General features: G+C 43.8%; 4 non-coding genes across 4 annotated transcripts; all 4 read left to right on the forward strand.

Moving 5' to 3' along the window:
- The first annotated feature begins 2,220 nt into the window (after positions 1 to 2,220).
- Positions 2,221 to 2,293, forward strand: trnav-cac (transfer RNA valine (anticodon CAC)). The gene has a single exon. It is a non-coding gene; the product is annotated as a tRNA-Val (tRNA).
- A 5,871-nt stretch (positions 2,294 to 8,164) lies between these two features.
- Positions 8,165 to 8,237, forward strand: trnav-aac (transfer RNA valine (anticodon AAC)). Its single transcript has one exon. It is a non-coding gene; the product is annotated as a tRNA-Val (tRNA).
- Positions 8,238 to 10,909: 2,672 nt separating this feature from the next.
- On the forward strand, positions 10,910 to 10,982 carry trnav-cac (transfer RNA valine (anticodon CAC)). The gene has a single exon. It is a non-coding gene; the product is annotated as a tRNA-Val (tRNA).
- Positions 10,983 to 13,655: 2,673 nt separating this feature from the next.
- On the forward strand, positions 13,656 to 13,728 carry trnav-cac (transfer RNA valine (anticodon CAC)). The gene has a single exon. It is a non-coding gene; the product is annotated as a tRNA-Val (tRNA).
- Positions 13,729 to 18,558: the final 4,830 nt, after the last annotated feature.

The raw sequence follows: 18,558 nt of genomic DNA on the forward strand, positions 1-18,558 counted from the left end.
CAGCCAAAAAGAATATGAAGTGCTGAGCCCTTTTCAGCAAAAAATTATTTTTCAAACATTTCTCTGACCGAATCTTCACAAAACAAAAATGATGCTTTTAAAGTCATTAAACCCGAATTTTCGTGCACCCGAATCTTCTGAATCAGATGCCTGTCGTTGTGCCGACTGAATCCATGTCCCTTTCAATATTCTGCTGACATGCACACTATTAAATGTGCCACTAACTTATAGAATCAAAGAATAAGGGAATGGTTGCAGCCCGTCGAGCCCATGCCAACTCTCAACAAGTCTCACTCCCCTGTCATTTACCCACAGCTGTGCAATTTTTTTCATTTGGATACTTATCCAACTCCGTTTTGAAAGATAAGATTGAGTCTGACTCCACCGCCCTTTGGAGCAGTGTATTCCAGATTCTAACCACTTGCTGAGGAATGGCCACTCCTGTTCCGATGTATAAAGGCAGAGAAACACGGGATCAATTCCTGCCACACTCACACCCTTGCTAAATATAGCGCCGTCATTCGATTCTCGTGACACAAGCTCCAGAAGTGTAGTCCAGCTGTTGAGGTTAAAGCTCTGGTTATGTTCCCAACAATGTTACTTCCACAGCTTTTCCGTAGTGTAGTGGTTATCACGTTCGCCTCACACGCAAAAAGTCCCCATTCCGAAACCGGGCGGGAACATTATGCAAACGTGTTCAATGAATGATTCGATAAAATTAAATCATTCATATTCGTGGTTCAATATTAACAGAGTGCAGTGTCTCACGATGCTGTTCCATTTGCTGACTTCTCTCTACAGTTCTGTCCACACTAAAATTCAACACAGTGTCTCTCACTCCCTCCCGTTTCCAGCCCTGACGCTGGAGAAACCATATCTCAAAGCTGCACATTCCGTGCATTCAGGTCAGCTGTGAGAGATTATTAAAGGATCCTGCCACGCCACCACGCTTCACAACAGAAAATTGAAGCCACAAACAAACCCATCGACGAATCGCTCTTCCCCAGCTCCAGAGTGAGTGAGGGCTGGACAAGTCCTAACTTCCGCTCCCACACTCTCCAATCAGCCGCTGCCGGCGGAAAGCGGAGAATGCAGCATCAAACAGCGGTTTACCGCCCTTCACTGGGCTGCAAAATGCCACCGTTCGATCGAACGCTCCCCGTACACCGAACAGCAGCCTCATAAGATGCTTCATCTCAGCTTCCTGAGTTCGAGCCCCAGCTTGCACGAACACTTCTTCACTGGAAACACCATTAATTATCTGATTGCCACGTTTTGCATTATGAAAGTAATCCTAACCGATAATTATATAATCATAGAGGTTTACAGCATGGAAGGAGTCATTTAAGCCCATCGTATCTGCACCGGCCAACAAATGCCAAGTTTTAGGTGTGTACCCCTGCACCTTATTGCATTTCATGTGCACGTCTAAGAACTTGTTAAATGTGGTGAGGGTTTCTGCCTGCTTCAAAATGTTCATTGCTGGTAACATGTACATGGGAAGTTGGAAACAGTGAGATAGACTATAGTGCAAGGGACTGATTATTGTGAAACAGCAAAGAAAATATACATTCTGGAAGAATACCATCGAAAAGAAGTGTGACCCTAACAGCCAAAAAGAAGATGAAGTGCTGAGTCCTTTTCAGCAAAAAATTCTTTTCCCAAACATTTCTCTGACCGAATCTTCACAAAACAAAAATGATGCTTTTAAAGTCATTAAACCCGAATTTTCGTGCACCCGAATCTTCTGAATCAGATGCCTCTCGTTGTGCCTACTGAATCCATGTCCCTTTCAATATTCTGCTGACATGCACACTATTAAATGTGCCACTAACTTATACAATCAAAGAATAAGGGAATGGTTGCAGCCCGTCGAGCCCATGCCAACTCTCAACAAGTCTCACTCCCCTGTCATTTACACACAGCTGTGCAATTTTTTGCATTCGGATGCTTATCCAACTCCGTTTTAAAAGATAAGATTGAGTCTGACTCCACCGCCCTTTAGAGCAGTGTATTCCAGATTCTAACCACTTGCTGAGGAATGGCCACTCCTGTTCCTATGTACAAAGGCAGAGAAACACGTGATCAATTCCTGCCACACTCACAACCTTGCTGAATATCGCACCGTTGTTCTCTTCTCGTGACACAAGCTCCAGAAGTGTAGTCCAGCTGTTGAGGTTAAAGCTCTGATTATGTTCCCAACAATGTTTCTGCCGCAGCGTTTCCGTAGTGTAGTGGTTATCGCGTTCACCTCACACGCGAAAGGTCCCCGGTTCGAAACCGGGTGGAAACATTATGCAAACGTGTTCAATTAATGATTAGATAAAATTAAATCATTCATATTCGTGGTTCAATATTAACAGAGTGCAGTGTCTCACGATGCTGTTCCATTTGATGATTTCTCTCTACAGTTCTGTTCACACTCAAATTCTACACAGTGTCTCTCACTCCCTCCCGTTTCCAGCCCTGACGCTGGAGAAACCATATCTCAAAGCTGCACATTCCGTGCATTCAGGTCAGCTGTGAGAGATTATTAAAGGATCCTGCCACGCCACCACGCTTCACACCAGAAAATTAAAGCCACAAACAAACCCATCGACTAATCGCTCTTCCCCAGCTCTAGAGTGAGTGAGGGCGGGACAAGCCCTAACTTCCGCTCCGACACTCTCCAATCAGCCGCTGCCGGCGGAAAGCGGAGAATGCAGCATTAAACAGCGGTTTACCGCTCTTCACTGGGCTGCAAAATGCCACCGTTCGAGACAACGCTACCCGTACACCGAACAGCAGCCTCATAAGATGCTTCATCTCAGCTACCTGAGTTCGAGCCCCAGCTTGCACGAACACTTCTTCACTGGAAACACCATTAATTATCTGATTGCCACGTTTTGCATCATGAAAGTAATCCTAACCGATAATTAAATAATCATAGAGGTTTACAGCATGGAAGGAGTCATTTAAGCCCATCGTATCTGCACCGGCCAACAAATGCCAAGTTTTAGGTGTGTACCCCTGCACCTTATTGCATTTCATGTGCACGTCTAAGAACTTGTTAAATGTGGTGAGGGTTTCTGCCTGCTTCAAAATGTTCATTGCTGGTAACATGTACATGGGAAGTTGGAAACAGTGAGATAGACTATAGTGCAAGGGACTGATTATTGTGAAACAGCAAAGAAAATATACATTCTGGAAGAATACCATCGAAAAGAAGTGTGACCCTAACAGCCAAAAAGAAGATGAAGTGCTGAGTCCTTTTCAGCAAAAAATTCTTTTCCCAAACATTTCTCTGACCGAATCTTCACAAAACAAAAATGATGCTTTTAAAGTCATTAAACCCGAATTTTCGTGCACCGAATCTTCTGAATCAGATGCCTCTCGTTGTGCCTACTGAATCCATGTCCCTTTCAATATTCTGCTGACATGCACACTATTAAATGTGCCACTAACTTATACAATCAAAGAATAAGGGAATGGTTGCAGCCCGTCGAGCCCATGCCAACTCTCAACAAGTCTCACTCCCCTGTCATTTACCCACAGCTGTGCAATTTTTTGCATTCGGATACTTATCCAACTCCGTTTTAAAAGATAAGATTGAGTCTGACTCCACCGCCCTTTAGAGCAGTGTATTCCAGATTCTAACCACTTGCTGAGGAATGGCCACTTCTGTTCCTATGTATAAAGGCAGAGAAACACGGGATCAATTCCTGCCTCACTCACAACCTTGCTAAATATAGCATTGTCATTCTGTTCTCGTGACACAAGCTCCAGAAGTGTAGTCCAGCTGTTGAGGTTAAAGCTCTGGTTATGTTCCCAACAATGGTACTGCCACAGCGTTTCCGTAGTGTAGTGGTTATCACGTTCGCCTCACACGCGAAAGGAAACCGGGCGGTAACATTATGCAAACGTGTTCAAGTAATGATTAGATAAAATTAAATCATTCATATTAGTGGTTCAATATTAACAGAGTGCAGTGTCTCACGATGCTGTTCCATTTGCTGACTTCTCTCTACAGTTCTGTCCAAACTAAAATTTAACACAGTGTCTCTCACTCCCTCCCGTTTCCAGCCCTGACGCTGGAGAAACCATATCTCAAAGCTGCACATTCCGTGCATTCAGGTCAGCTGTGAGAGATTATTAAAGGATCCTGCCACGCCACCACGCTCCACAACAGAAAATTGAAGCCACAAACAAACCCATCGACGAATCGCTCTTCCCCAGCTCCAGAGTGAGTGAGGGCGGGACAAGCCCTAACTTCCGCTCCCACACTCTCCAATCAGCCGCTGCCGGCGGAAAGCGGAGAATGCAGCATCAAACAGCGGTTTACCGCCCTTCACTGGGCTGCAAAATGCCACCGTTCGATAGAACGCTCCCCGTACACCGAACAGTAGCCTCATAAGATGCTTCATCTCAGCTTCCTGAGTTCGAGCCCCAGCTTGCACGAACACTTCTTCACTGGAAACACCATTAATTATCTGATTGCCACGTTTTGCATTATGAAAGTAATCCTAATCGATAATTATATAATCATAGAGGTTTACAGCATGGAAGGAGTAATTTAAGCCCATCGTATCTGCACCGGCCAACAAATGCCAAGTTTTAGGTGTGTACCCCTGCACCTTATTGCATTTCATGTGCACGTCTAAGAACTTGTTAAATGTGGTGAGGGTTTCTGGCTGCTTCAAAATGTTCATTGCTGGTAACATGTACATGGGAAGTTGGAAACAGTGAGATAGACTGTAGTGCAAGGGACTGATTATTGTGAAACAGCAAAGAAAATATACATTCTGGAAGAATACCATCGAAAAGAAGTGTGACCCTAACAGCCAAAAAGAAGATGAAGTGCTGAGTTCTTTTCAGCAAAAAATTCTTTTCCCAAACATTTCTCTGACCGAATCTTCACAAAATAAAAATGATGCTTTTAAAGTCATTAAACCCGAATTTTCGTGCACCCGAATCTTCTGAATCAGATGCCTCTCGTTGTGCCTACTGAATCCATGTCCCTTTCAATATTCTGCTGACATGCACATTATTAAATGTGCCACTAACGCATACAATCAAAGAATAAGGGAATGGTTGCAGCCCGTCGAGCCCATGCCAACTCTCAACAAGTCTCACTCCCCTGTCATTTACCCACAGCTGTGCAATTTTTTGCATTCGGATACTTATCCAACTCCGTTTTAAAAGATAAGATTGAGTCTGACTCCACCGCCCTTTAGAGAAGTGTATTCCAGATTCTAACCACTTGCTGAGGAATGGCCACTCCTGTTCCTATGTATAAAGGCAGAGAAACACGTGATCAATTCCTGCCACACTCACAAACTTGCTAAATATCGCACCGTTATTCTATTCTCGTGAAACAAGCTCCAGAAGTGTAGTCCAGCTGTTGAGGTTAAAGCTCTGGTTATGTTCCCAACAAGGTTACTGCCGCAGCGTTTCCGTAGTGTAGTGGTTATCACGTTCGCCTCACACGCGAAAGGAAACAGGGTGGAAACATTATGCAAACGTGTTCAATTAATGATTAGATAAAATTAAATCATTCATATTAGTGGTTCAATATTAACAGAGTGCAGTGTCTCACGATGATGTTCCATTTGCTGATTTCTCTCTGCAGTTCTGTTCACACTCAAATTCGACACAGTGTCTCTCACTCCCTCCCGTTTCCAGCCCTGACGCTGGAGAAACCATATCTCAAAGCTGCACATTCCGTGCATTCAGGTCAGCTGTGAGAGATTATTAAAGGATCCTGCCACGCCACCACGCTTCACAACAGAAAATTAAAGCCACAAACAAACCCATCGACTAATCGCTCTTCACCAGCTCCAGAGTGAGTGAGGGCGGGACAAGCCCTAACTTCCGCTCCCACACTCTCCAATCAGCCGCTGCCGGCGGAAAGCGGAGAATGCAGCATCAAACAGCGCTTTACCGCTCTTCACTGGGCTGCAAAATGCCAGCGTTCGAGAGAACGCTCCACCTGCTCCGAACAACAGCCTCACAAGATGTTTGATCTCAGCTTCCTGAGTTCGAGCCCCAGCTTGCACGAACACTTCTTCACTGGAAACGCCATTAATTATCTGATTGCCACTTTTTGCATCATGAAAGTAATCCTAACCGATAATTATATAATCATAGAGGTTTACAGCATGGAAGGAGTCATTTAAGCCCATCGTATCTGCACCGGCCAACAAATGCCCAGTTTTAGGTGTGTACCCCTGCACCTTATTGCATTTCATGTGCACATCTAAGAACTGGTTAAATGTGGTGAGGGTTTCTGCCTGCACCACACTTTCAGGCAGTGAGTTTGAGACCCCCACAAACATCTGCATGCAGAATGTTCACTTCAAATCCCGTTTAACCCTTACACTAATTACTTTTAAATTATGCAGCCTGGTTGTTGACCACTCCACTATGTGAAATAGACCCTTTTAATCAACAATATCTAGGCCCCTCCTATTTTTATACACCTCAATGCTGTCGCCCATAAGCCTCCTCTGTTCCAAGGAAAACAAACCCATCCTATCCAATCTGTCCTCATAGCAAAGTTGCTCCACTCCCGGCAACATCTACGTAAATCTCCTCTGTACCCTCTCCAGCGTATTCACGTTCTTCCATCAATGCGGTGAACAGAACTGCACGCAGTACTCCAGCTGTGGCCTAACCAGAATTTTATACAGTTCTAGCATAACCCACTTGCTGTACTCTTCCTTGCTTCTGCCAATAAATGCAACCATTCCATATGACTTCTTAACCAACTTTTCCAACTGGCCAGCTACCTTCAGGGATCTGTGGACAAGCAATCCCAGTTACCTTTGTTCCTCTACACTTCTCAATGTCATACCAGTTGATGTGTATTCCCTTTCCTTGTTAGCCCTCCACAAATGCGCGATCTCTCACATCTCTGGTTTAAATTCAATTTGCCACTGCTCTACCCCCTTATCAGTTGATTGATATCTTCCTGGAGTCTCCAGCTTTCTTCTTCATTATCAACCACACTGCCTATTTTAATAACACCTGAAAACTTCGTAATCATAACACCTATATTCAAGTTTAGATAATTGATAAATACCATAAAAAGCAATGGATCTGGCACTGAAAACTGTGGAACCACACTGGAAACATCCTTCCAGTCACAAAAACACCCATCAAACATTACCCTTTGCTTCCTGCCTCTGAGCCAAATTTGGATCCAATTTGCCACTTCGCCCTGAATCACATGGGCTTTTACTTAGAAAATGCATAATCATTAAATGTTATCCTGCCTTCATGGGAAAACATCATTAATTGACTGATGATCTTCATTTGCACAACTAAAGAAATGTTATCTGAAGGAGAATCCTTAATTGAATAACTTATCTGTGCTCTGCACTTTACCTCTGAATCCATAAACCATTTTGGACACTGTGATTTAGAAGTCTGCTTCAAAATGTTCATTGCTGGAAACATGTACATGAGACGTTGGAAACAGTGAGATAGACTGCAGTGCAAGGGACTGGTTAATGTGAAACAGCAAAGAAAATATACCTTCTGGAAGAATACCATCGAAAAGAAGTGTGGCCCTAACAGCCAAAAAGAAGATGAAGTGCTGAGCCCTTTTCAGCAAAAAATTCTTTTTCAAACATTTCTCTGACCGAATCTTCACAAAAGAAAAATGATGCTTTTAAAGTCATTAAACCCGAATTTTCATGCACCGGAATCTTCTGAATCAGATGCCTCTCGTTGTGCCGACTGAATCCATGTCCCTTTCAATATTCTGCTGACATGCACACTATTAAATGTGCCACTAACTTATAGAATCAAAGAATAAGGGAATGGATGCAGCCCGTCGAGCCCATGCCAACTCTCAACAAGTCTCACTCCCCTGTCATTTACCCACAGCTGTGCAATTTTTTTCATTCGGATACTTATCCAACTCCGTTTTGAAAGATAAGATTGAGTCTGACTCCACCGCCCTTTAGAGAAGTGTATTCCAGATTTTAACCACTTGCTGAGGAATGGCCACTCCTGTTCCTATGTATAAAGGCAGAGAAACACGGGATCAATTCCTGCCACACTCACAACCTTGCTAAATATAGCACCGTTATTCGATTCTCGTGACACAAGCTCCAGAAGTGTGGTCCAGCTGTTGAGATTAAAGCTCTGGTTGTGTTCCCAACGATGTTACTGCACCAGCGTTTCCGTAGTGTAGTGGTTATCACGTTCGCCTAACATGCGAAAGGTCCCCGGTTCGAAACCGGGCGGAAACATTATGCAAACGTGTTCAATTAATTATAAGATAAAAATAAATCATTCAGATTCGTGGTTCAATGTTAACAGAGTGCAGTGTCTCACGATGCTATTCCATTTGCTGATTTCTCTCTACAGTTCTGTTCACACTCAAATTCTACACAGTGTCTCTCACTCCCTCCCGTTTCCAATCCTGACGCTGGAGAAACCATATCTCAAAGCTGCACATTCCGTGCATTCAGGTCAGCTGTGAGAGATTATTAAAGGATCCTGCCACGCCACCACGCTTCACAACAGAAAATTAAAGCCACAAACAAACCCATCGACTAATCGCTCTTCCTCAGCTCCAGAGTGAGTGAGGGCGGGACAAGCCCTAACTTCCGGTCCCACAATCTCCAATCAGCCGCTGCCGGCGGAAAGCGGAGAATGCAGCATCAAACAGCGGTTTACCGCCCTTCACTGGGCTGCAAAATGCCACCGTTCCAGACAACGCTCCCCGTGCTCCGAACAGCAGCCTCATAAGATGCTTCATCTCAGCTTCCTGAGTTCGAGCCCCAGCTTGCACGAACACTTCTTCACTAGAAATAGCATTAATTATCTGATTGCCACGTTTTGCATCATGAAAGTAATCCTCACCGATAATTATATAATCATAGAGGTTTACAGCAGGGAAAGAGTCATTTACGCCCAGCGTATCTGCACCGGCCAACAAATGCCCAGTTTTAGGTGTGTACCCCTGCACCTTATTGCATTTCATGTGCACATCTACGAACTGGTTAAATGTGGTGAGGTTTTCTGCCTGCACCACACTTTCAGGCAGTGAGTTTGAGACCCCCACAAACATCTGCATGCAGAATGTTCACTTCAAATCCCCTTTAACCCTTACACTAATTACTTTTAAATTATGCAGCCTGGTTGTTGACCACTCCACTATGTGAAATAGACCCTTTTAATCAACAATATCTAGGCCCCTCCTATTTTAATACACCTCAATGCGGTCGCCCATCAGCTTCCTCTGTTCCAAGGAAAACAAACCCATCCTATCCAATCTGTCCTCATAGCAAAGTTGCTCCACTCCCGGCAACATCTACGTAAATCTCCTCTGTACCCTCTCCAGCGTATTCACGTTCTTCCTTCAATGTGGTGACCAGAACTGCACGCAGAACTCCAGCTGTGGCCTAACCAGAATTTTATACAGTTCGAGCATAACCCACTTGCTGTTCTGTTCCTTGCTTCTGCCAATAAATGCAACCATTCCATATGAATTCTTAATCAACTTTACCAACTGGTCAGCTACCTTCAGGGATCTGATAACAAGCAATCCCAGTTACCTTTGTTCCTCTACACTTCTCAATGTCATACCAGTTGATGTGTATTCCCTTTCCTTGTTAGCCCTCCACAAATGCGCGATCTCTCACATCTCTGGATTAAATTCAGTTTGCCACTGCTCTACCCCCTTATCAGTTGATTGATATCTTCCTGGAGTCTCCAGCTTTCTTCTTCATTATCAACCACACTGCCTATTTTAATAACACCTGAAAACTTCGTAATCATAACACCTATATTCAAGTTTAGATCATTGATAAATACCATAAAAAGCAATGGATCTGGCACTGAAAACTGTGGAACCACACTGGAAACATCCTTCCAGTCACAAAAACACCCATCATACATTACCCTTTGCTTCCTGCCTCTGAGCCAAATTTGGATCCAATTTGCCACTTCGCCCTGAATCACATGGGCTTTTACTTAGAAAATGCATAATCATTAAATGTTATCCTGCCTTCATGGGAAAACATCATTAATTGACTGATGATCTTCATTTGCACAACTAAAGAAATGTTATCTGAAGGAGAATCCTTAATTGAATAACTTATCTGTGCTCTGCACTTTACCTCTGAATCCATAAACCATTTTGGACACTGTGCTTTAGAAGTCTGCTTCAAAATGTTCATTGCTGGTAACATGTACATGAGACGTTGGAAACAGTGAGATAGACTGCAGTGCAAGGGACTGGTTATTGTGGAACAGCAAAGAAAATATACATTCTGGAAGAATACCATCGAAAAGAAGTGTGGCCCTAACAGCCAAAAAGAAGATGAAGTGCTGAGCCCTTTTCAGCAAAAAATTCTTTTTCAAACATTTCTCTGACCGAATCTTCACAAAAGAAAAATGATGCTTTTGAAGTCATTAAACCCGAATTTTCATGCACCGGAATCTTCTGAATCAGATGCCTCTCGTTGTGCCGACTGAATCCATGTCCCTTTCAATATGCTGCTGACATGCACACTATTAAATGTGCCACAACTTATAGAATCAAAGAATAAGGGAATGGTTGCAGCCCGTCGAGCCCATGCCAACTCTCAACAAGTCTCACTCCCCTGTCATTTACCCAAAGCTGTGCAATTTCTTTCATTAGGATACTTATCCAACTCGGTTTGAAAGATAAGATTGAGTCTGACTCCACCGCCCTTTAGAGCAGTGTATTCCAGATTCTAACCACTTGCTGAGGAATGGCCACTCCTGTTCCCATGTATAAAGGCAGAGAAACACGCGATCAATTCCTGCCACACTCACAACCTTGCTAAATATAGCACCGTCATTCTATTATCGTGACACAAGCTCCAAAAGTGTAGTCCAGCTGTTGAGGTTAAAGCTCTGGTTATGTTCCCCACGGTATTACTGCCACAGCGTTTCCGTAGTGTAGTGGTTATCACGTTCGCCTCACACGTGAAAGGTCCCCGGTTCGAAACCGGGCGGAAACATTATGCAAACGTGTTCAATTTATGATTAGATAAAATTAAATCATTCATATTCGTGGTTCAATAATAACAGAGTGCAGTGTCTCACGATGCTGTTCCATTTGCTGATTTCTCTCTGCAGTTCTGTACACACTCAAATTCTGCACAGTGTCTCTCACTCCCTCCCGTTTCCAGCCCTGACGCTGGAGAAACCATATCTCAAAGCTGCACATTCCGTGCATTCAGGTCAGCTGTGACAGATTATTAAAGGATCCTGCCACGCCACCACGCTTCACAACAGAAAATTAAAGCCACAAACAAACCCATCGACTAATCGCTCTTCCCCAGCTCCAGAGTGAGTGAGGGCGGGACAAGCCCTAACTTCCGCTCCCACACTCTCCAATCAGTGGCTGCCGGTGGAGAGCGGAGAATGCAACATCAAACAGCGGTTTACCACCCTTCACTGGGCTGCAAAATGCCACCGTCCGAGACAACGCTCCCCGTACACCAAACAGCAGCCTCATAAGATGCTTCATCTCAACTTCCTGAGTTCGAGCCCCAGCTTGCACGAACACTTCTTCACTGGAAACACCATTAATTATCTGATTGCCACGTTTTGCATCATGAAAGTAATCCTAACCGATAATTATATAATCATAGATGTTTACAGCATGGAAGGAGTCATTTAAGCCCATCGTATCTGCACCGGCCAACAAATGCCCAGTTTTAGGTGAGTACCCATTCACCTTATTGCATTTAATGTGCACATCTAAGAATTTGTTAAATGTGGTGAGGGTTTCTGCCTGCACCACACTTTCAGGCAGTGAGTTTGAGACCCTCACAAACATCTGCTTGCAGAATGTTCACTTCAAATCCCCTTTAACCCTTACACTAATTACTTTTAAATTATGCAGCCTGGTTGTTGACCACTCCACTCTGTGAAATAGAACCTTTCAATCTACAATATCTAGGCCCCTCCTATTTTTATAAACCTCAATGCTGTCGCCCATCAGCCTCCTCTGTTCCAAGGAAAACAAACCCATCCTATCCAATCTGTCCTCATAGCAAAGTTGCTCCACTCCCGGCAACATCTACGTAAATCTCCTCTGTACCCTCTCCAGCGTATTCACGTCCTTCCTTCAATGCGGTGACTAGAACTGCACGCAGTACTCCAGCTGTGGCCTAACCAGAATTTTATACAGTTCTAGCATAACCCACTTGCTGTTCTGTTCCTTGCTTCTGCCAATAAAGGCTACCATTCCATATGACTTCTTAACCAACTTTTCCAACTGGCCAGCTACATTCAGGGATTTGTGGACAAGCAATCCCAGTTACCTTTGTTCCTCTACACTTCTCAATGTCATACCAGTTGATGTGTATTCCCTTTCCTTGTTAGCCCTCCACAAATGCGCTATCACTCACATCTCTGGATTAAATTCCATTTGCCACTGCTCTACCCCCTTATCAGTTGATTGATATCTTCCTGGAGTCTCCAGCTTTCTTCTTCATTATCAACCCACTGCCTATTTTAATAACACCTGAAAACTTCGAAATCATAACACCTATATTCAAGTTTAGATCATTGATAAATACCATAAAAAGCAATGGATCTGGCTCTGAAAACTGCGGAACCCCACTGGAATCATCCTTCCAGTCACAAAAACACCCATCAAACATTACCCTTTGCTTACTGCCTCTGAGCAAAATTTGGATCCAATATGCCACTTCGCCCTGAATCACATGGGCATTTACTTAGAAAATGCATAATCATTAAATGTTATCCTGCCTTCATGGGAAAACATCATTAATTGACTGATGATCTTCATTTGCACAACTAAAGAAATGTTAACTGAAGGAGAGTCCTTAATTGAATAACTTACCTGTGCTCTGCACTTTACCTCTGAATCCATAAACCATATTGGACAGTGTGCTTTAGAAGTCTGCTTCAAAATGTTCCTTGCTGGTAACATGTACATGAGACGTTGGAAACAGTGAGATAGACTGTAGTGCAAGGGACTGGTTATTGTGAAACAGCAAAGAAAATATACATTCTGGAAGAATACCATCGAAAAGAAGTGTGACCCGAACAGCCAAAAAGAAGATGAAGTGCTGAGCCCTTTTCAGCAAAAAATTATTTTCCAAAACATTTTTCTGACCGAATCTTCACAAAACAAAAATGATGCTTTTAAAGTCATTAAACCCGAATTTTCGTGCACCCAAATCTTCTGAATCAGATGCCTCTCGTTGTGCCGACTGAATCCATGTCCCTCTCAATATTCTGCTGACATGCACACTATTAAATGTGCCACTAACTTATACAATCAAAGAATAAGGGAATGGTTGCAGCCCGTCGAGCCCATGCCAACTCTCAGCAAGTCTCACTCCCCTGTCATTTAGACACAGCTGTGCAATTTTTTTCATTCGGATACTTATCCAACTCGTTTTGAAAGATAAGAATGAGTCTGACTCCACCGCCCTTTAGAGCAGTGTATTCCAGATTTTAACCACTTGCTGAGGAATGGCCACTCCTGTTCCTATGTATAAAGGCAGAGAAACACGGGATCAATTCCTGCCACACTCACAACCTTGCTAAATATAGCACCGTCATTCTATTCTCGTGACACAAGCTCCATAAGTGTAGTCCAGCTGTTGAGGTTAAAGCTCTGGTTATGTTCCCAACAATGCTACTGCCACAGCGTTTCCGTAGTGTAGTGGTTATCACGTTCGCCTCACACGCGAAAGGTCCCCGGTTTGAAACCGGGCGGAAACATTATGCAAACGTGTTCAATTAATGATAAGATAAAATTAAATCATTCATATTAGTGGTTCAATGTTAACAGAGTGCAGTGTCTCACGATGCTGTTCCATTTGCTGATTTCTCTCTGCCGTTCTGTTCACACTCAAATTCTTCACAGTGTCTCTCACTCCCTCCCGTTTCCAGCCCTGACGCTGGAGAAACCATATCTCAAAGCTTCACATTCCGTGCATTCAGGTCAGCTGTGAGCTTTTATTAAAGGATCCTGCCACGCCACCACGCTTCACAACAGAAAATTAAAGCCACAAACAAACCCATCGACTAATCGCTCTTCCCCAGCTCCAGAATGAGTGAGGGAGGGACAAGCCCTAACTTCCGCTCCCACACTCTCCAATCAGCCGCTGCCGGCGGAAAGCGGAGAATGCAGCATCAAACAGCGGTTTACCACCCTTCACTGGGCTGCAAAATGCCACCGTTCGAGACAACGCTCCCCGTACACCGAACAGCAACCTCATAAGATGCTTCATCTCAGCTTCCTGAGTTCGAGCCCCAGCTTGCACGAACACTTCTTCACTGGAAACACCATTAATTATCTGATGCCACGTTTTGCATCATGAAAGTAATCCTAACCGATAATTATATAATCATAGAGGTTTACAGCATGGAAGGAGTCATTTAAGCCCATCGTATCTGCACCGGCCAACAAATGCCCAGTTTTAGGTGTGTCCCCGTGCACCTTATTGCATTTCATGTGCACATCTCAGAACTTGTGAAATGTGGTGAGGGTTTCTGCCTGCACCACACTTTCAGGCAGTGAGTTTGAGACCCCCACAAACATCTGCATGCAGAATGTTCACTTCAAATCCCCTTTAACCCTTACACTAATTACTTTTAAATTATGCAGCCTGGTTGTTGACCACGCCGCTATGTGAAATAGACCCTTTTAAACAACAATATCTAGGCCCTTCCTATTTTTATACACCTCAATACTGTCGCCCATCAGCCTCCTCTGTTCCAAGGAAAACAAACCCATCCTATCCAATCTGTCCTCATAGCAAAGTTGCTCCACTGCCGGCAACAACTACATAAAGCTCCTCTGTACCCTCTCCAGCGTATTCACGTCCTTCCTTCATTGCGGTGTCTAGAACTGCACGCAGTACTCCAGCTGTGGCCTAACCAGAATTTTATACAGTTCTAGCATAAACCACTTGCTGTTCTGTTCCTTGCTTCTGCCAATAAATGCAACCATTCCATATGACTTCTTAACCAACTTTTCCAACTGGCCAGCTACCTTCAGGGATCTGTGGACAAGCAATCCCAGTTACCTTTGTTCCTCTACACTTCTCAATGTCATACCAGTTGATGTGTATTCCCTTTCCTTGTTAGCCCTCCACAAATGCGCGATCTCTCACATCTCTGGATTAAATTCCATTTGCCACTGCTCTACCCCCTTATCAGTTGATTGATATCTTCCTGTAGTCTCCAGCTTTCTTCTTCATTATCAACCCACTGCCTATTTTAAAAACACCTGAAAACTTCGTGATCATAACACCTATAATCAAGTTTAGATCATGGATAAATACCATAAAAGCAATGGATCTGGCACTGAAAACTGTGGAACCCCACTGGAAACATCCTTCCAGTCACAAAATCACCCATCAAACATTAACCTTTGCTTCCTGCCTCTGAGCCAAATTTGGATCCAATTTGCCACTTCGCCCTGAATCACATGGGCTTTTACTTAGAAAATGCATAATCATTAAATGTTATCCTGCCTTCATGGGAAAACATCATTAATTGACTGATGATCTTCATTTGCACAACTAAAGAAATGTTAACTGAAGGAGAGTCCTTAATTGAATAACTTATCTGTGCTCTGCACTTTACCTCTGAATCCATAAACCATATTGGACAGTGTGCTTTAGAAGTCTGCTTCAAAATGTTCCTTGCTGGTAACATGTACATGGGACGTTGGAAACAGTGAGATAGACTGTAGTGCAAGGGACTGGTTATTGTGAAACAGCAAAGAAAATATACAGTCTGGAAGAATACCATCGAAAAGAAGTGTGACCCTAACAGCCAAAAAGAAGATGAAGTGCTGAGCCCTTTTCAGCAAAAAATTCTTTTCCCAAACATTTTTCTGACCGAATCTTCACAAAACAAAAATGATGCTTTTAAAGGCATTAAACCCGAATTTTCGTGCACCCAAATCTTCTGAATCAGATGCCTCTCGTTGTGCCGACTGAATCCATGTCCCTTTCAATATTCTGCTGACATGCACACTATTAAATGTGCCACTAACTTATACAATCAAAGAATAAGGGAATGGTTGCAGCCCGTCGAGCCCATGCCAACTCTCAACAAGTCTCACTCCCCTGTCATTTACACACAGCTGTGCAATTTTTTTCATTCGGATATTTATCCAACTCGTTTTGAAAGATAAGAATGAGTCTGACTCCACCGCCCTTTAGAGCAGTGTATTCCAGATTTTAACCACTTGCTGAGGAATGGCCACTCCTGTTCCGATGTATAAAGGCAGAGAAACACGGGATCAATTCCTGCCACACTCACAACATAGAAAATAGGTGCAGGAGCAGGCCATTCAGCCCTCCTAGCCTGCACCGCCATTCAATGAGTTCATGGCTGAACATGAAACTTCAGTACCCCCTTCCTGCTTTCTCGCCATAACCCTTGATCCCCCGAGTAGTAAGGACTTCATCTAACTCCCTTTTGAATATATTTAGTGAATTGGCCTCAACTACTTTCTGTGGTAGAGAATTCCACAGGTTCACCACTCTCTGGGTGAAGAAGTTTCTCCTCATCTCGGTCCTAAATGGCTTACCCCTTATCCTCAGACTGTGACCCCTGGTTCTGGACTTCCCCAACATTGGGAACATTCTTTCTGCATCTAACCTGTCTAAACCCGTCAGAATTTTAAACGTTTCTATGAGGTCCCCTCTCATTCTTCTGAACTCCAGTGAATACAAGCCCAATTGATCCAATCTTTCTTGATAGGTCAGTCCCGCCATCCCGGGAATCAGTCTGGTGAACCTTCGCTGCACTCCCTCAATAGCAAGAATGTCCTTCCTCAAGTTAGGAGACCAAAACTGTACACAATACTCCAGGTGTGGCCTCACCAAGGCCCTGTACAACTGTAGCAACACCTCCCTGCCCCTGTATTCAAATCCCCTCGCTATGAAGGCCAACATGCCATTTGCTTTCTTAACCGCCTGCTGTACCTGCATGCCAACCTTCAATGACTGATGTACCATGACACCCAGGTCTCGTTGCACCTTCCCTTTTCCTAATCTGTCACCATTCAGATAATAGTCTGTCTCTCTGTTTTTACCACCAAAGTGGATAACCTCACATTTATCCACATTATACTTCATCTGCCATGCATTTGCCCACTCACCTAACCTATCCAAGTCACTCTGCAGCCTAATAGCATCCTCCTCGCAGCTCACACTGCCACCCAACTTAGTATCATCCGCAAATTTGGAGATACTGCATTTAATCCCCTCGTCTAAATCATTAATGTACAATGTAAACAGCTGGGGCCCCAGCACAGAACCTTGCGGCACTCCACTAGTCACTGCCTGCCATTCTGAAAAGTACCCGTTTACTCCTACTCTTTGCTTCCTGTCTGACAACCAGTTCTCAATCCACGTCAGCACACTACCCCCAATCCCATGTGCTTTAACTTTGCACATTAATCTCTTGTGTGGGACCTTGTCGAAAGCCTTCTGAAAGTCCAAATATACCACATCAACTGGTTCTCCTTTGTCCACTTTACTGGAAACATCCTCAAAAAATTCCAGAAGATTTGTCAAGCATGATTTCCCTTTCACAAATCCATGCTGACTTGGACCTATCATGTCACCATTTTCCAGATGCACTGCTATGACATCCTTAATAATTGATTCCATCATTTTACCCACTACTGAGGTCAGGCTGACCGGTCTATAATTCCCTGTTTTCTCTCTCCCTCCTTTTTTAAAAAGTGGGGTTACATTGGCTACCCTCCACTCCATAGGAACTGATCCAGAGTCAATGGAATGTTGGAAAATGACTGTCAATGCATCCGCTATTTCCAAGGCCACCTCCTTAAGTACTCTAGGATGCAGGCCATCAGGCCCTGGGGATTTATCTGCCTTCAATCCCATCAATTTCCCCAACACAATTTCCCGACTAATAAAGATTTCCCTCAGTTCCTCTTCCTTACTAGACCCTCTGACCCCTTTTATATCCGGAAGGTTGTTTGTATCCTCCTTAGTGAATACCGAACCAAAGTACTTGTTCAATTGATCCGCCATTTCTTTGTTCCCCGTTATGACTTCCCCTGATTCTGACTGCAGGGGACCTACGTTTGTCTTCACCAACCTTTTTCTCTTTACATACCTATAGAAACTTTTGCAATCCGCCTTAATGTTCCCTGCAAGCTTCTTCTCGTACTCCATTTTCCCTGTCCTAATCAAACCCTTTGTCCTCCTCTGCTGAGTTCTAAATTTCTCCCAGTCCCCAGGTTCGCTGCTATTTCTGGCCAATTTGTATGCCACTTCCTTGGCTTTAATACTATCCCTGATTTCCCTAGATAGCCACGGTTGAGCCACCTTCCCCTTTTTATTTTTACGCCAGACAGGAATGTACAATTGTTGTACTTCATCCATGCGGTCTCTAAATGTCTGCCATTGCCCATCCACAGTCAACCCCCTAAGTATCATTCGCCAATCTATCCTAGCCAATTCACGCCTCATACCTTCAAAGTTACCCTTCTTTAAGTTCTGGACCATGGTCTCTGAAATTACTGTTTCATTCTCCATCCTAATGCAGAATTCCACCATA

This window comes from Pristiophorus japonicus, chromosome 3, assembly GCF_044704955.1.
Source record: "Pristiophorus japonicus isolate sPriJap1 chromosome 3, sPriJap1.hap1, whole genome shotgun sequence".
NCBI lineage: Eukaryota > Metazoa > Chordata > Chondrichthyes > Pristiophoridae > Pristiophorus > Pristiophorus japonicus.